Source organism: Centruroides vittatus, unplaced genomic scaffold (genome assembly GCF_030686945.1).
Source record: "Centruroides vittatus isolate TY-2023 unplaced genomic scaffold, ASM3068694v2 contig_3254, whole genome shotgun sequence".
In the NCBI taxonomy this organism is placed as follows: Eukaryota; Metazoa; Arthropoda; class Arachnida; order Scorpiones; family Buthidae; genus Centruroides; species Centruroides vittatus.
In genome coordinates, this window is record NW_027122087.1 from 24,948 (window position 1) to 44,378 (window position 19,431).

A 19,431-nucleotide genomic window follows, 5' to 3' on the forward strand; every position below is an offset into this window, starting at 1 on the left:
GTAGTTACAACTTTTTTCGCTTTTAAATTGAATAAAATTGCAGTTTTGAATGAGGAGTTTTGACCCGCCCTAGACAACCAAACAAGTTAAACCAACCACATCTGTAATTGTGACTTTTGGCGAGATATTCGCATTCAAAGTTTTTGGTGTTGGGCTGCATGTTAAACATGCAATAGGCTTAAAACAGCGCGCAGCGTGACTCCCTCCGATCGTACCCCAGTGTAATGGCGTTTATCGTGTTTTATAAATTTTTAGTCGTCTCTAGTAAAATGGAAAACAGTTGATTTTTAGCATTGTTTTGAGAAATAGTTCCAGATTTTTTCATACTTAAATTTTATCACATTTTTGAGAGTTTTCAAAATTTTAGATAGGTCTATTTCAGGAAACTAAAACTCGCGAATAATCACATGTAGACCTTCGGTTCCTTTGACTTTTTACTCCTATGGCATGGTCTATATATCTCATAAGTTCTCAACCACTTCATTCATGCTGCATTTATACCAAAGCAACTGTATTTTGTAATTGTACTGCAAATTAAACTATTAAAACCGCGCTGCTGCTGTTAAGCAAATAAAGCCCAAACTACAGAACGTTTCTACTTTTGGAAACAGAAGTGAAAGTAAAATAAAATTTAATGCCCTTTCTAATCACAAGAAAGTAGAAATTTAGAAATCGTCGATATTTCATAAAATATTTTGTTCGATTAAATTATGGGCAGTGATGCTTTCCAGCATCGTGCAGCGGAGCAAAGGTGAATTACAGTAAAATACGTAAATTCTTTTCTCGGCATAAACTATTTCAAATATAATGGAACTCACAATAAGTGTTTAATTATATTTGAAACATTGTAATTGCAACTTTAAAAACGCCGTTTTTATTCAATATTTATGCACATTTTATCACACTTTAAAGATCATTTGGGCTTGCAGCGCGTCGCTTCTCGAGTTGTGCCAAAAACGTTGATTTTTTTTCGAAAACAACGTGTTCAAGTGGCTGAGTAAATGTTTTCTCCAGGCGACTCGTTCTTAAAACATATCATTACGGGTGATGAAACATGGATCAACGCTTTCGACACCGAAACAGTTCAACAATCGAGTGAATGGCATTCAAAATGTGAAACAAGATCGAAAGACCACGTCAAAGTCAGTCAAAAATCAAGATCGTGTTGAGTGTTTTCTTTGACTGTCGTGGTGTTGTGCATCACGAATTCCTCCCGAAGACTGAAGTCTTAACCGTTCAAACATCCGGCCGTCGCCTTGTTATACTAGGTCTTGAAAGCATAACAAGTAGCGACACTTCCATATAAACAGTTTCTTATTGTACACTAGACACTCGCGCACAAATTATTTTTAGTTGGTCGGCAATGTATCATATCTCTGACATAATGTATTATTTCTGTGAGAAATTGATATTCGATGTACTGTACACCATTTCGTTCACGACGCGTTTTAGAAACTTAAGTATGACATATATTGAAGATGTTCTGTATTTAATAATAACGGATGAAATTTGATCCAGTAATCTAGTGTCTTATATCAGTAGTCACTACCGTGACTCCCCGGCAAGTAAAAAAGTCACTGACTACATATACTGGCGAAACTTCCCGGTCGATAGGTCAAAGTTCACAGGTGTTTCCCATACAGCTATTTCGGTTTTACGGCTTAATTTTATACTTATAAGAATAAAATTGCATGGAAACAAATGAATTTTTATTCAAAATATTACTCAAAATTAAAAAGGCTCAAATTTATGCCAATTAAAACTTCTTATAACAATTTTACTAAACGGCATTCAGTAACATGATGATAATTTAAAATATATTTATAACATCAAAGTTGACGGTAATTTCCTCTACAGCGATTAGGGATTGCAATCCAGCAGTGTTTTCAATCCAGCTGGATTTTTGCTGGGCCAACATCATTCCAGCGCAGATGAATTTTTGGTGCAATAAAGTGTTATCTGTCTATTTATCTATCTATCCAGCAATTTATGGTTTTTTTTTAAAGAAAATAAAACATTTTTTTTTTAAATACTTAAGAAACTTTTATTATTTAGACTGGTCACTATAAATCAGTAAAACTTCTTACACATTTAGGTAGTAAACTTAACTTTGGTTCACTTGAGATAGAGATAATTAAATGTTTAGTTAGATTATAATTATAATGTAATCTTTAAGTTAAATAATAGCAAAGGTAATTCTACTAATTAATTTATATTAATATATTATAATAATGTAAGGACGGATAATCAGTGGCTAAGTGGCTATCAGTCTTATCAGTTTTTTTTATATAGGCTCTACATATCAGTTTGTTGTTATTTATAACTAATTTAATTATTAGTGTTAGTAAAGTAGTGAGTAAGTAATTAGTTATTATTATCACAATCATGAATCACATACATTCATATCATCATATATCTAAGATGCTGATACTCATTAATTTAATTAACTATTTAACTAACTAGGTAGTCTCAGTTTCTCACTAATTTTCACAATAAAATTGCCTATTCTAGCCCACTAACCACTTATAGAATAAAAGTTAAAAACTCTAACTTAATAGAATTAGAGTAGAAGTTATAAAATATTAATCTTGTCTTGAATAAAGTATTTTAAAGGATTAAATAAAATTAAATCAATCACTTCTGTTATTTTTTTGACTTTTCTGGAAGTAGGATCTCAAGAAACAAATGGTATTGATGGTGTTGTCTCCCAACCTACTTCTTAATGAACTGTATATATATCCCGCTGCGGAGAAGACCCTTTCTGCCTCTACGTTAGTTTGTTTCAGGGTCATCAAATAATCATAAATCGTTCCGTCACGTGATTCATTGACGTCACAACTGATCGTAAATTAGAATTATGTACCAGGACTAGGAGAGGAGTTACTTATTTTATTTAGCGCGAAGACACTTTATTTAGCGAGAGCGGAAAGTCAACTAGCAATTACATCGGCAGAGGGAAAAAGGCGGACAGCGCGGTGTAGAGAGGGGTGTAGCAAGTGCCGCATTGAACGGCAACGTCACTCTTGCCGCCGAGCGATAGCGCACGTAACAAAGCGGCAACGCCGACAACGTAAACTTTTGCGCCATTATTTAGAAAGTTAATTGAGCGTTGCGGATCCGCAGCGCTGGATCCAGCAGGCCGAAGAATGCGTTGGATCCAGCTGGATTGCTGGATGAGGGATCCAGCAATTGCAATCCCTAACAGCGATTTTGCTAAATTGTACAATAGGCGTATATATATAACATATAAATGGATTATGTATATTCATGCCGTCCTTATCCCGAACAGTTTGTAGATATCTATCCTTTCCAAATGTTTCAGCCCAGACAGTTCTATCACACGGTGTGATAATCACCTACGAGAAGGCCCTCTGTTCCATCTATAAGGAGATAGCCCGATATAGTAAGTACGGAATTAGAAGAACCCTACAATTTCCTCTCTCCTTAGAAATGAAAAAGACGCCATCGAGAGAAAATAGTGCCTCCGCCGAAACAACTCGAAAGGTTAGAAATGTACAAAGCCTTCGAGAAAAGGACAGTAGTTAGACAGACTTTATTTCGTCATGCTGGAGAGCGTATAAAAAGTTATAAGTGAATGTTTCTTCTTACAATAATGAGACTAGCAATATTTATCACGTCTCTCTTAATATAGAAGAAGAAATGGGGATTGGTATATCACATATTAGACCTGATATTGCTGAAATCTGCAGAATGCGATAAATGAAAACAATGGAAAAAAGTCTATTTATTTAAGTCTACTAAGTACTGAAGCCTCAATTTATAAATTTATAAGAAACTTCAGCGAAATAAAGATTTTAATTAATCCATTCAGAGAACTAAATGAATTAATTTTGTTTATATAGCTTAATTTAAAAAATCCTTTAAAAGATAAATTTAGTACAGTAGCCCCTCGTTATATAGCGCTTGTCGAGAGACGAAGAAAAAGCGCGATATAACCGAGTACTAAAAATTACTAAACAGATTAGATTATATGCTATGGAATTTCTATATTCTTTCATCTGCGTTTCTGATATCAATACTAAATTTTATTGACCTATCGTCCCGGAAGTTTCGTCATCACCTCACTGATAACAAGAAAGGCTTACGTTTACAATTTGAGCTTTCTAGACACTGGTTTTTCTCTACGGGCGTCTGCAGTACCGGATGAATAAAAAGAAAGAGAAAAAAAAACAAATACAGCTTTTTAGACGATTTTTGCACTTTTCAATTGCGTATATTTCGGCAACCGATTTATAGAAAATCTCGAAATTTTGTACGCTACTTTAAAAAACAATTGCCTTTCGAATGGGATATTCGGAATTACTTTAGACGTTGAGGGAACGATGAAATCGACCTCCAAAAATCGGCAACTCTGATTCCTATATATACAGCCAGTCGGTGACATTTTTACTTGGCAGAGAGTCACTGCCGTGACTGTTGATATACAGTATATAGTAAATATACTGTAATACTATAATACTATATCACTGTTTATTAAACAGTGTTTAATATATAAAGGCTGTCTAGAAAACATCGAGAAAATAAGTTTGTTATAGATTAATTTCTTTTCTTTTTGTCTAAATATATATTCATGTTTCTCCTTTATTATTTACTATAGAAGGTTTATGGATTTGACTCAGAACACTGTTTAAAATTCGGTTCATACGAACGTAGTTGCTATTCGAGTTACGAGTTACGCTTACAATCTCTACGTATATCGCACTACATAATAGACAGCATACTCACAAAAATATTGCATATTTGTAAGTATGTATCAAGTTTATAAAAAGAAATCGTATAGATATTCGGGAGTCGCAGTATGGTGGTCACCGTGGATATACTGTAGTCTTCTAATAAATAAAATTTTAACAACTTTCACATGATAATTGTTGTTTCATTCTATCTTATGAAGGATCATATGAATCGATTAAACAATTACAATGTAATATGTAATATATAGGCCTATATATATATACATTAACTGATTAACTGTATAACATTTTATCCTCATACACAACGAATTCTAATACATTTCCTAATGTTTAAATCCGCATTTTATGGAATTTAAAATCGACCGGATTTAAACAAAATACAGTACTGTAACTAAATTTCTAAATAATTTCCCTTCGTATTGCGTACGAAATTATTTCAAATAATACTTCTTTATTTATCATATTAATTTTTTTTAGTTAGAAGGTTTAATAAAACGAATACGAACATGTTTTGGAACGAATATTCGTCAAAAGTTTTTTTCTACATTTTTCTAAAAAATCGATTTTTTGTGGCCTTAATCGAATTGTTTTATGAATGTAATGCATAACAGATAATACATTCAAAATAAAATCGATATTCGAGTCAAAAATAAAATATTTTCAAATAAATTATGTACAAGTGAAGGGACATTATTTGAAAATAATTAAAGCGTAAGAAGAAACGATTGATTCGAATACAAGAAATAAGTTCTTAAATAGTTAAATAGAACTATACACGCAACTGTAAAAAATACATGTACACACACACAAATAGTATATAATAATTATTCTGGCCAACCTCTAGAATGGAGAATAGCTGGGACGTTGGTAGAAAAACGCTGACAGTATAAAATGCAAGAAAATTCTTTATTAACATTGATATTGCACAATGCTTATATTAAATACCTTTAATAAACAAAATTTAATTTTATCCCTGTATATGATATAATGTAAAGCTATTGCCATAAACACTGTCAAGAGTATGGCAATAGCTTTATACTCTTTAACATCACAATTTAAAAAAGGTCAAGTATTTTACGGGCCACATCATAAATCTACACCAGATTTATCATGTGTTCCATTTTGATGTGTCATGAATCTTGATATTGTATGATGAGTGCTTCCTGTTATATGTCTTTCTGTAAGGCTCCCGAAGTAGCCGGGATCACACATACAGAAAAATTAAATTTTGTTTTATTGTGTAAAAGAAAAAAAAATTAGGCCTATATATTGTAAAAACCGAGAAAGAAAGAAAAAGTAAAAAGAAAGAGGAAAATAGAAAATTTCATAACATGTCCATAAAAAGACACGTTTGTAGAAAATTCTGAAAAAGACGTACTTCTCAAATTAAGACGTGAGCCCTAAGATCGAACAACTTCGATAGGGATCGAATTGTGTTGATTCATCTCACGATCTGGGTTCTGATCTTGTTACATTTCGTAACGAGTGAAGACCAATTGGAAAGCGGAGGTGAGTCGGAAACGACCTATCGGAATGTTCGGTCTGGGATCCGAAAAAACTTATAAAACGGGCATTTTCAAGGACGCAGAGACCTTCTTCCAGTCTTCCTATTGTGTGGCAACATACGCTGAAAAAGAAATCGCCTCTGCATCTCGGTATCGAACTGGATTGCACTTCGACCTCGTGACGGACTTTCTCCTTCCAACGCGGGGCCAGCGACTTTCCGAAAGGGATCCGAAAGAATAGTTCCAGTGGGATTCACCCTTCGAGGGACGAAACAAATTAGAAGACCCGACTTCACCTACTGTTGACTGTTGTAACTGTAAGCTTATTCTTTGGGTTATAATAAACCAGGTAACTATTTGTAACTGTGGAGTTTGCCACTCCCAAATGCACCCACTCACGCTTCGGAGCGATTCGGACATTCTGACGTCACGCGCCTCACATTTGTGCAATGTTTTACTTTGTTAATAATTGATTTGTTAGTGTTCTCATGGCAGTTGCTATACATATACATATATAAAAATATAAATCTTGGTTCTTTTTCAATTGAACGAATTTGAGAATGTCTTTCTGGTTCGTTTCAGTTGTTCGTAATAAAATACATACAATGTCTTTGGCGTATATATTGGTATTAGTTTGTGTATATATGTAGGCCTACACACATACAATGGAATACGGTTATTATAATAAGAGATAATCGGCTATTGTTGTGATAATTACGCTCGGGGACAAACGATAATGGACATTTTCTTCGAAACTTATTTTTAACAGAAGAATAACTTTTATCTTTCACCTACTACAAGCGCATGACAAGAATTCTTAGAAAATACGTGTACTGTAAATATTTACTCGAAACGTACCTTTAGGGATGAACATTACTGTTACGATTTCTCTAGTTTAATTTTGTGATGTGTTTAGTTAAAAACAGCTGTTTGAAGAAATGTACTATACCATGTAAAAATGTGTAATGTTATATTAAGTATACAGTTTATGATAAATATAAATTGTACACATTCATACTGTAATTGTTTGTAATAAATTGAGTTCGATAACGAACATTTTTTATTCTATTTAATATTATCAGCTTTGTTATTGTTATCAAAAGTAGCAAGTCCTAAAGTAATGATAATCAACGGATTCCACTGCATTCGTAAATTCTTCGTTGACTTCCGACTCGAACTTCCAGTCGTCTTCCGTCTATCAGACTATCTAGTCCGATCCCAAGAGAAATAACGTCCTAAGAATAGATTAACACTAGAACGGTTCAACGGTCCATAACAGATAAAACAAAAATAATTAATCCTTTTTAATTAAATGTAAATTACTAAATAAAACTTATGATGATACATTTTAGATCGTTTTCTGTATTTAAACATATAAAATCTGATATTAATCAAATTGAATGGTTTTATAATAGGATATAATTCACGTGCTGAGTAGTAAAATCTGCGATCTCGATTTTAGAAGTGCCCCTTTTAAAATTATAATAAACTTTACCAATTATCAGATGTATTAAAATGCAGCGGTTTAATTATTAACAATAATTAATTTGAAAGTTAATTTAATGTTTAAAAAATGATTAAAATGGTAATTTTGAAGCCATTAACGCGTTAGTACAGTACAATAGCTTGTTTCTGCCTGTCACTGGTGAGGGCGCTGGTCCCTATCCGGTCCCTAATCTGTGCTAAGACCCTTTCTTTGAATGGGCGGGAATCTCGATTTTCCAAGGGTCATTTCACAATTTGTGCGACTATTGTTCTTAACCTTTTTTGACCCGGGACTAAACAAGTGTTCGGATTAACTCCGTTTCCTATTCTACATATTCGTGTACATAATAATATATACGGTATATATTTTTTCACAATTCTTCAAATGATATATCACAAAAATATACTTGTATTTAAATATATTTTTTCTATAAACTACCTTGTATTACATATGTGCGCGTAATGTACCGTACGTTGTATGTATATACATACAATAAACACATACGATACGCGTAGATCGAAGTCGAAATTAATTTTAAATATTTTAAGTGTCGTCCATTCGAATTAATCGATTTTATTTCCGACATTACATTAAATAGAAAAATAAAAATAAAAAAAAATTCCCAGAAAAGCATTCTACGGACTAAACTTTTCACCTCGTTCCGACAAAGTATGCATTCTACTTTAACCGGAAGAAGGGCATTATCAAGTACGGAAGAGAACGGATCCAATTTTGGCGCATGCGCTTTTACTCATTTGTTATGATGGCGGATGTCGAGATGGACGAGTAGAGATATTTTTTCTTAAAAGATATATAAATACAGGACAAACGAATCTTGTTTTTTTCCATCAAAAGATAATATTATAACTTTCATTTTTTTTCTTTTTTTATATACTTTTGACTGTGATTTACATTCAGGTAAATATAAATTTCTTCTTTTTACTCTCTTATAAGTTATAAATTAGTTAGGCCTAAGGTGTAATTTAGTCAATTACCTGAAATATGAAAGTTTTTCCGAATATTTAATCGCGATTTTGATTATTTTCCATCCGTTATCGTATTAAATGCGCTGTTGAAAGGAAAAAAATAAAATAAAAAAACGTATTAATTTCGTGAAGTTCCTTAATAAGGACGAAAAACGTATTTGTGGGTTAATGTTTATATATTTGCCCTCGATAAGGTAAAGTCAAAATTGGGGGAAAATAAAGTAATGTAAATTGGGAATTTATAAGGCCTTATTATAATACATCTTCATATACTTCTGTTTATAGTAAAAATCATTCAAGGTTACATGTAAGAAAATCAATGCAAACTTTATTAACATATTTTATAATAAATAGTGTATTATAATAGAAGATTTTCATTATTATTCTTACATTTTAAAAATACTTTATTGTTTATATAATTATAGCTGCATTTTCTATTTTAGATTAGATATGTTAATTGATTTCAGAAAAAAAAAAAAAGGTAATAATTGTATACGGAATGATAAGGTTGTGTGGATTATTTGCAATAATAAGTTTAATTTTATGGTAAAGATGATGTTTTTTTTTCTTTGTTTGACCTTGAATTGTTTACTGATCCAAATAAGTAAATCCTGCCATTTTCATAAATTTTAGTTCAATTTCAGTAAATTGTTTAATTTTTTGTTTTTAAAGTTTAATGATTTGAATGCATTTCAGTAAATTGAAGTCACTTTTCTTTATTAAAACACGTGATAACGGTTTTATAATCAATCAATCAGTCTTTATTAGAAAAAAAAAAAGGAATATTTCCCTGTTGCAGGGAGTAATATGTATGTTAGATAGGGATTCACAAAAATATTAGAACGGTTTTTCAAATGATTTAACTTACACAATTACTTTACGGTAGATACCGTATAAACCGTAACACGGTTTTATAGTTAGATTGTTGTTAGATTTACTGATTAATTAAATGACGGTAAAGTCGTAAACTTGGTTTCGATCTTTTAATTTTGTATTTTTGTTTGATGTTGGAAAATAATTTATTTGATTTGTTCAAAATTATATTCTAGAAATGATTTTAAGAAAATGCTGTAAGTATTGTTTAAGATGTTATTGCATAAATTGTTGTTTTCTTAATTATTTACTGCTTATTGATGTTATTTTTTACTGAATTAATATGTTAAATATATTTGTTTAAATTTGAATTTTATTTCGAGTAGTTTTTGACTTTTTATGTACACAATATTTTATTGGTATAACTGTTACAGCTGCTAGAATTAGGGCTTTGTATAACATTAATATTAAATGAAAATAAGTGAAAAAAATATGTTGAAATTTTCTGAAAGCAAATTTATCAGTCCATCTAACTTTATTTGGTAATTAACCTTGAAACCATAAAATCATATGATTGCTACATTAACTGTCTATTTGAGTCTGTTAGTTAGACAAAGCATTATAATAGTAATAATATATTTCATTTTATCAATATTCTTTTTATATCTGTACTTAATAACTCATGTTGGTACTTGGTACTTAATAACTGTGTGTTGACACTTGACAAAATGTCAACACAGTTATATTATTCTGTCTAAGATCCAGGTACTAATCATTTACTGAAAACATTGAAGATAATGTAATTTGTATTTTAAATATTAAAATATCTCTAAATTGATAATTTTTTTGTATTTGCACCCAAAATTTATATTTTTTAATTATGGAAATACATTTATATTGTTAGGATATTATGGTATGATTGCTGCAAATTAGAATTAGAACATAAGCCACTTTTTATTAAGAAATGCAAATGGTTTTACATATAAAATTTTTTTTATATAATTAACAAAAAATTTTAATATTAACTTTTTGTATTTTTTTTTATTTTTTTAGGAAATATATGCAAATAAATTTAAAATTATTTGGAGAACTGTTTTCCTACTAATTTAATATTGTAAATTATGTTATACAAATGCATTTTAATTGAAACACTAACAAAGAAAGGTCACATTTGGTGCCTCTGGGATTTTTTAAGCTTTTATCATTAAATGAGTGTATTGAAAATGAGAGTGTGTCTTTAAAATAAAAGTCAATAAGGATCTGTTTTGAATAAAAATTTTAGGCCTAATATTGAAATATGATTTAAAATAAGTGTACAGTATATACTATCATAAAAATAGTATTTTGGTACTAATAATCACTGTTTTGTACTTCCACATTTTGTGATTTTGATTCCATTCTCCTAATATTTTTTCCTCTTCTTTTTCTTTATAGTTACTCTTTATAAATACATTATAATCATATGATAACTACAGTAAATGGTATATAGTGAATTAAGCCTGAAACTATAAACCACTCAAATGATAATGCCAGATTCATTGGGAAATAATGTAACTAGTTAAATTTATAAAATAATTTGGACCTAAGGTAGGTGATTAAGTCACCATCTGGTATTAAATCTAATACAAGTAAGTTGGATTAAAGGTAGGTAATGTGATTATTTATCTTTAGTCCAAATTACTTTATATATTTAATTAGACAAGTTATTACTTGAGGAATCTGGCATTGTGATTTGATTAATTTATTATTTTGGGCTTAGTTTACTATGTATAAATATTTATGTCAGACAAATCTTTATATTTTCCAACAAGAGATGGACATTAAGTAATAACTGTGAAAGCAAATTAAATAATAAAAAATTACCTAAAATACAACAGATTCTATTGTACTGTACAGTACATTATATTCCTATACTAATGTGTATTTACTAATTTTTCATAGATGCTACCTAATCAAAATATAATTATATTGTTAAGGTAAAAATATTTTAAAAATGCTCCATGGAAGTAATATTTGAAAAATTTGTTCTTTTTACACTCAAATGCTTAAACTTATATATCTTATATTTAAAAATGAAGCATTAGTTTCATTGTCAGATGTAAAATTCAGTTTAAAAGGATGAATTTATTGTCTTACAAATTGTAGGAATTAAATCATGTTAGATTTTAATATAGTAGAATCTGTTTACTATGTGCTATAGGATAACAACAACAATAAACAACTGACATTAATTAAGCAGCATAGTAAGTAAATAAGATTATAGTTAATAGAAATTCTTGTTTTATTGACAATAATATTAAAGGACATATTAATACAATCAAAAAATGTGTAATTTGATTAATTATGATTATTATTAATTAATAGTAATTCATCCATATATAAATGAAGTAACAAATTCCAACAATTTAAATTACTATACTGTGAGCAAATAATTTATTTCAGCTATTATTAATTGTTTGATATTTAAAGTACTGGCTAAGACTGATAATCATAACTGGTGGTTGCTGTGCACTCAGCCATAGATTGAAACTAATAGAATCAAAAAAAGAGCATAGAAATGTCTCTGAAGGTAATGATAACTCCAACCAAAACTGTGATTACATTAAACAAAGTTTTATAAGTGTATTTTAATTTATATGGTCTCAGATTTGCTAATTCTGGTAACATTAAAAGACTGATAACAGTACCTGACAAGTAAGTATTGATAACTTGTATTGTACAATAGAATTTTAATTTTCTGAATTCTGATAATTAGAACCACCAGTTATCTGAACCAGGGCTGTGTTCAGTAATGCAGAATTCTTGCTAAGTCTAGTTAAGCTGCAATGTTGAACTTGCTTCAAGCTTCTGCTTGATTTCTCCCACTGATAGAATTCTAGCTAGTTCAGTCAGTTTCTTTTATCTATGCTAACTTCTACTAGTGACATCATTGTTTTTGTCTCGTCGTACGATTTGCAAGATGGCTACTCATGTTGGACTAAACATATTTTATTATAACAATTACAATGTTATTCTCTCATTCAAATCATTAACTCATTCTAAAATGACTTCAAAAGGTAAAATTATCATATGTTCGTATAACAGATTTCGAATACATTTTAACGGAGGACAACGGTCCATTTCATTGATTACAATTAATAATTGCTTCGTTAATTTTATCCTGATCTGATGCAGCTTTCATTTGAATAATTGTATTGGTTACTTCATCCTTTTCAACAAGTTCGTTTGCAACAATTGTTGCAAATGTAATTTTAACTTCGTCCACCATTTTACCCAGTTGTCTAACTAAGAATAATCGGGTATACTATAGATTACTCCTTATGGAATTTCAGGACTTTGATTATATATTTGAACTCATGGGACCAAGACGAGTTCAATGGTATCCTATTTTTGGACCGGAGACGAAAAATAAAAAAGTTATCATACTTTTTTCCAGCGATCGCGCGATGATAGGGAGTCGCGTCGCTCTCTCCGCTAAGTTGGCCTCGTTATCGCGATCGGGAGTCGCGTGCTTGCCGTTAAAATTGCCTTTAGTAGACGTTCCCCCCTCCCGTTTTTTAGTTTGTTCAAGAACTACCGTGAATCGATCACTAGTTTAGCACATGGCGGCGTGTGGTGGTTCCTATACGAGAGGTCAGTCAGGCCGCCATGTTTGCTGCCATAAGTAACATTAACCGAAATGGCAATCGCGCGATGATCGGAAGTCGCGTCGCTCTCTCCGCTCTCGTATCGCGTGTTGAATGCTCCGGGAGATGACCGTAGTCCGACGTCACGGTTTGCAGAGTTTACCGCAAGATGGCAATACTTGCAACTACGGTGCTGTCTGCATGAGAGCATTAAAAAAGTATGGTAACTTAAAAAGTGTGATAACTTTTTTATTTTTCGTCTCCGGTCCAAAAATAGGGTACCGTTGAACTCGTCTCTGTTCCCTGAGTTCAAATATGTAATCAAAGTCCTAAAATTCATAGGGAGTAATCTATAGTACACCCAAATAATCATTCGATGATGATTAGAACATTCATAGCTCTGCCCACTAAGCCATTCAGAATTCTAACTTAGATATTCTGCATTACTGAACACGGCCCAGGTCTTTTTCTCCCCCACAAAGAAAGTTCTAACATTGCCTAGGCCATGGGAATTCCTAGATGGAATCCAGATGGTAGATGGACACACCTATGTCCACACACTTCATAAACAAAGGGTGCCTAACAAAAGGGTCACTTCCCTGTAAACCAGTGGTTGGTTCCCAACCGGTGTTCCGTAAGCATCTCCCAAGTGTTCCGCAGATTTAGATGCAAATCGGAAAGTGTACAATTGTATTTGAGCCACTGAATATCAAAAAATTAAAATCATAAAATTTTCATAAACTTAAATATATATGTACGACTCGTACTTATGGAGTGTACTACTGTTTCGAATAAGATAAAGGCAATGATAAAAACTGAATGAAATATGTAAAAAACATCAGGCACAAGTTTCCCATTAAAGTTATTTAGGTATATTTTTTCCTGTCTTAGAATTGGCGTTAATAATATGAGTAGAGATTTTGAATTATAACTGCTCAATTCTAATAAAATAATTGATGACAAGCTTATGTATTTCATATTAACTTAAGTAAGTGTTCCGCTAAAGAAAATTGCTCACAAAAGTGTTCTGCATCCTAGAAAAGGTTGGGAACCAAAGATAGCTAAACAAAGAAGGCTCACATCTAGAAGTTTCTAGAAGAAATCTGAGGTACTGTACATAATACACAAAAAGTGAGGAATATAAAAGGACAGACTATGTTGGCCAGAGAGATTATGACTGCAGATGAGACACTTGGAGGTCATAGATAGGGTGACCAGATATTTATGGCAAATCTGAGGACATGTCAATTGTCACTTTTTAGGGTATACAGTAGCAGCCTATGTATGTAAGTACTATACTGTTAAATGGGTACTGTACATACATATGACTGATTGTGAGATCTAAACATTTTAATTTTGATTGAACTTGTTTGCTTTAATCAAATATCTCTCCTGCAATAAGGTTTATAGTTATTTACTTCTGGTCCTTTTTTAGCTATATTTTTGTCTGCATTTTAAAATTTAGCTTTTTTTTGGCATTTCCTCAAAAAATTGGTTACTTCATAAAAAAAATTACATGGCAACTGTGAACACAATGGACACATTCTCTGGCAGAAACATTGACAATGGTAATCACAAGGAAATGAGAAAATGAGGACAAGTCTTCTTTCCTGGGACAAAACCTGGGATGCTTTTTTGCTGGGGATAGAGGGTCAAAAATGGGGACTGTCCCTAGAAATCAGGAATGGATGGTCACTCTGTCAGAGGAAGGAAGACATATTCTCAAGAATCTTCACTGAGCTGTTGAATATAGCATTTGTGCACTGTTTGTAGACACCATGGCAAGTTGTTTTTTAGAGGTGCCTACATGATATTGTTATCTAAAAGGAAGTGTAATATGCTGATGATAGTTAAAACTATAGCTCAACAACCATTTAGACGAGGAGAATATATAGTTTCTTTAGTCTTTGTTCATTCTTTAGCTATTGGCTAAAGAAACTCTATGCTGTTGCCACAATTTGCGATGAAATGTTTCTAATCCTCTTTGTTAGCAACAGGAAGTGAGCAAGTCACGTGACCATTGAGTCCTGTAGCTTTTATTTGTCATGTTCTTAAAATTTGCACAAACATTTGTCTATAGCAGTATTCTTGATCATCCAAATTTTAATTGATTAGTATAACTTAAGATGAAGCTATCAATGATGGAAGTTTGTGACTACATGGTGTATGTTTTTGTTCTTTAGGATGACATTCAGGAGGTAATCACTTGCATCTCTTCAATTTTTTAAAATTGTACCAAACGTTTCCTGATTTAGTGATATATATATCTATTTGGATTATTGTTTTCATACAGTTTGGATAGTTACTTCCACATTTGAGCAGCAGTCTTGAATTTCTTTGATAATGTGGCTACTGACACTGCTAATACTACTCAATAAATTACTTTTATTTTCTTTTGTGCAATTCTAAGTGCAATTCTTGTTCTATTTTCTTTTAGCAAATCTAATTTCAAATCAGGTCAAATACAGATTTTAAGAAAATCCATGTTCCATTTTCCCTTGTCCTATAGTTATGTCATAGGTCTAAAGCAGTTGTAAATTTTTATTTATACTCTTGTAGAAATAATGAGAAATCAGCAAACACTGGTAAATTATTAACTAGTTATAGATTTAGTGTTGAAGTTGATGATGTTTTGTTTCCAATTGATAATCAAGAATTCTAATAAAGTTAGTGTTCAGTGCAAGTAGAACTTAACCTGTGATCAAATGCTATTTTGTACTGTTTTGATGCTTTACACTATACTGATATAAGGATATTTCAACACTTGAAACCAGTTTTCTTTAGCAGAAAACAATTTTTTTTCTTTTTTGCGGCATTACATTACAATAAAGAATTTTTCCATCTGTTTTAAATGTCTATTATCCAAATGTCTACTGTACTTATCTAGCAGGAAGGAAAATTCAACATTAGTTTTTGCTGATTTTTCCATGTTGTTGGTTGAACTGAACTTGATATAACAAGAATATTTTTTGTGTATACTCTATACACAGAAGTTTGACTACTTTATTCAAGAAATTATTTTCTTTGTATTTATCTAAACATTATATTTACATAATTTTTTTGAAAGATTTAAATTTAACATTGTTAAATTAATAAGTATAATATTTATAATAATTTTAATTAAATTAATTCAAAGGATTTTGAAAATTTGAAAAATGAGAGATTTCCTTGGCAATCCAAGATGTGTTTGTTTGTAGAACTTTAAAAGAATGAGAGTTAGACAGTTCAAATTTAAAACATTTGAATTTTGCATGCTCATCTGTAAATGCATAGCAGAGTAATCTTATTACATAAACTGTACAAGCACAAAAAAAGATTCACTCCATAGATAGTAGAATGGATTGTAGATCATTTGAAGAAATAGCACTTGTAATTATGCAAACAAACTATAAAGTTCGTAAAGCATTATTTAGTCCTGAAAATAATTAAATCTTCAAAATGTGTAGTAAAAATTTCAGATGCATCAATATATATAACCCATTGAACAAGAGTCTGTCTGTCGTCCATTCGTCTGTGTAACGTTATGCCAAAAATGGGCACTGGAGGCACCCCTATCGTGTGTCATATTTCAAACATTTAAATTAACAATATAAATTATTATTATTCATTTGGCCAATAACAGTATAAATAATTCAGTATATTTGTAATAGGAATTTATTATTGTCACGGAATGCCTGTAACATGCACTAGGGGCGAATAACGAAAAAAATGGATAGTTTTGAATAGTTTTGAAAATTATATATTAATTCCATTTATGTGAACTATTTTGAATAAAGAATATCTTCACTTTCTAACAGAAATACTGTTTGCTGTTTGTGTATTGATTTTTTAAGTTTAGTTTTTAAGATGAAGAATTGTATACATTTATATATATATTAAATGCATCAAACTTTTAAAAATTAAGCACATAAAACTAATATATTAAGTGTATCAAACATGCCTCAAAGGAATTTGTAATGCTGCTAGAATACTCACTAGGGAGCGTCCTGGGCTGCTAGTATTTTATATACATTATTGCACAACCTTAATTTGATTTATTTTGACATAAATCATGTTTATATCAATGTTTCAACATAGTGTTTATCATAAAAAAATACTTACATGTGCATATAAATCAGGCCATTGTAACTAACTTTTGAAATAATTTCTGAATAAACATTTATTATTTTTCAGTAGAATATCCAAAAATATAAAAATATTTGGGGTTCCATTTGAAATTTAAAGTTGTCTTTTACTCTGTCTAGAAGGGAATGGATTAGGCTTTATTTTTATGACATTAAAAAAAAGACCCCTTGGAAATATTAAATTTTTATTTTTATCAACCTTTTTATTAGAAGCATATTTTCCAAGTTCTTCACTTGTAACACTATGTGAAATACCCTGTGTAAAGTATTGGTAAAGGTATAAATTATCATTTTACAATAAATTATTATTTATTGAAAGGAAATGAAATATTCTTCGTTGACTACTATTTTATATTTTAAATAAGATATCAATGCAACTACCATTGAATGATGGTAGTTACATATTTTGTTTGAATAGGCAATGTCATTTTTTTAAGGTCTAATCTGACAATGAGAACTAAATTGTCTGAAAACGTGTTTTATCAAATAATAAATTTTTGATGCCATGAACTAGTTTAAGTGGTGTCTTATTAACCAGATGAAAAATATACATATAGAATATTATTTAAAATCATAGGCCTATGAATAAAAGAATTGAAACTTCATATTAAAAGTTTAAAATTTATATATTTTGAGTTTAGCTCATTGTCTTAGGAAGCAAATTCCCATAAACTAGTAACTATTTAACTTTTTATTATTATTATTTTTAAATTATACACATACATCTGCAGAAAAGATTATGTGAAGTTCTTGTAATTATTATTATTATATGTTGAATAATATAAAAATATATTAATAAGATCTGTAAACATTTTTTTTGATAAAAATAATTAAGAAACAACAAAAATAATATATACAAATAATATAATATAAAAAATGTTACTTCTAGTATTAATTAACACTTGAAATAATGAGATCATAAATCTGTTGTCCTTTGTTTATGCTTGACAGGAGAAATAGCATTAGTCTTATGTGAATGCTGAGACAATAAATTTATTTTACTCTAGTATGTGTGACTTGTTTGTAGAAATACATTTTATTTGATCTCTCAATGTTTTTATTTTCTGTTGAGTTTATACAGTTAACATTTTTTATTTTATTTCATATGCTTACTAGCTAATTTTGTTAAAATCAACAATCAACGTTTTATCAAATGCATTTATTAAATAAAAAACTATACAAATAAAAGGAGGGAAAATTCACTGAGTATGGCATTAATAGTTTTATTGTAATTAAAAAACTTAATACCGCACTCAGTGAGTTTTCTCTCCTCTCATCTAATATTTGGTGTGAGGATCAAGCTGCATTGTGAAAAAAATATACATTCTTAATCTAGTGTTAGTATGAAGGATTATTATGAATAACAGATATTTGGTTTAGATTTTGCATAAAATTTGGAAATTTTAATCTAATATTATCTGGATTAAGTCCAAAATTTTGTTTTGTTTTTACAGTTTTCTCTTTGAAAAACTATTATTGCTTAGATCTCTAAAAGCAAAAAACAAAAGAAAAAATCTTTGTTGAGACATTTTAAAAATAACAAGTGAAAATCTAATTTTTCACAGGTTATTTTTAAATAAGAATACAATGTTTCTTCAGATAATTCATTTCCTCTATTATAATTTCTAAACTGGGAGAAATTTTAAAAGGGTTATGAATCCATTTTATTTTGTTTTGGCAAAAATAGCCTCTCTGTAAAATTTATGATGATTTGTGCTCTAGCTTAATTACAATAGTTTAATATTTGATGATTGTTTTTAATTAGTTGTATTACAACACATCTATAAATATCAAAAGTTTGGAATAACAATCTAAATTATTACCCAAAGTTGCCAGATTAGTTAATTGTACCAAATCACTAAAGATGTAATAAAATTAAATATTATTTCTCAAAAGTGATTGACATTTTTTTAGGAATAGGAAAAATGACAAAATTAAAATATTGTTACGAGCTGTGGGTCTCGGGATATAAATTCAAAATACAGTTTGCCGAAACTGATACTTTTATTTAGATACACTAACAAGTTCACAGTCTAATAGAGACTACTATTACACTACAATTACAATTACTTCGCACTTGCACTGTTCACTTCTCTGTCGCTCTAACAACAATTTGTTACTCGTCTATACCGAAGGTAGAACTGCACTTCCTCAGCAACACAACCGGTTTTTCTTTCTA

The 19,431-nt window shown here is 30.3% G+C and overlaps 1 protein-coding gene across 1 annotated transcript in view; it reads left to right on the top strand.

Annotated features, from left to right (window-relative positions):
* Positions 1-8,451: 8,451 nt before the first annotated feature.
* The window catches only part of mei-P26 (meiotic P26), an 82,578-nt gene continuing 71,598 nt past the window's right edge, over positions 8,452-19,431 (top strand). The window contains exon 1 of the mRNA XM_067268358.1: positions 8,452-8,621. The gene's annotated coding sequence lies outside the window, so the exon portion shown is untranslated. The remainder of the gene's footprint in view (positions 8,622-19,431) is intronic.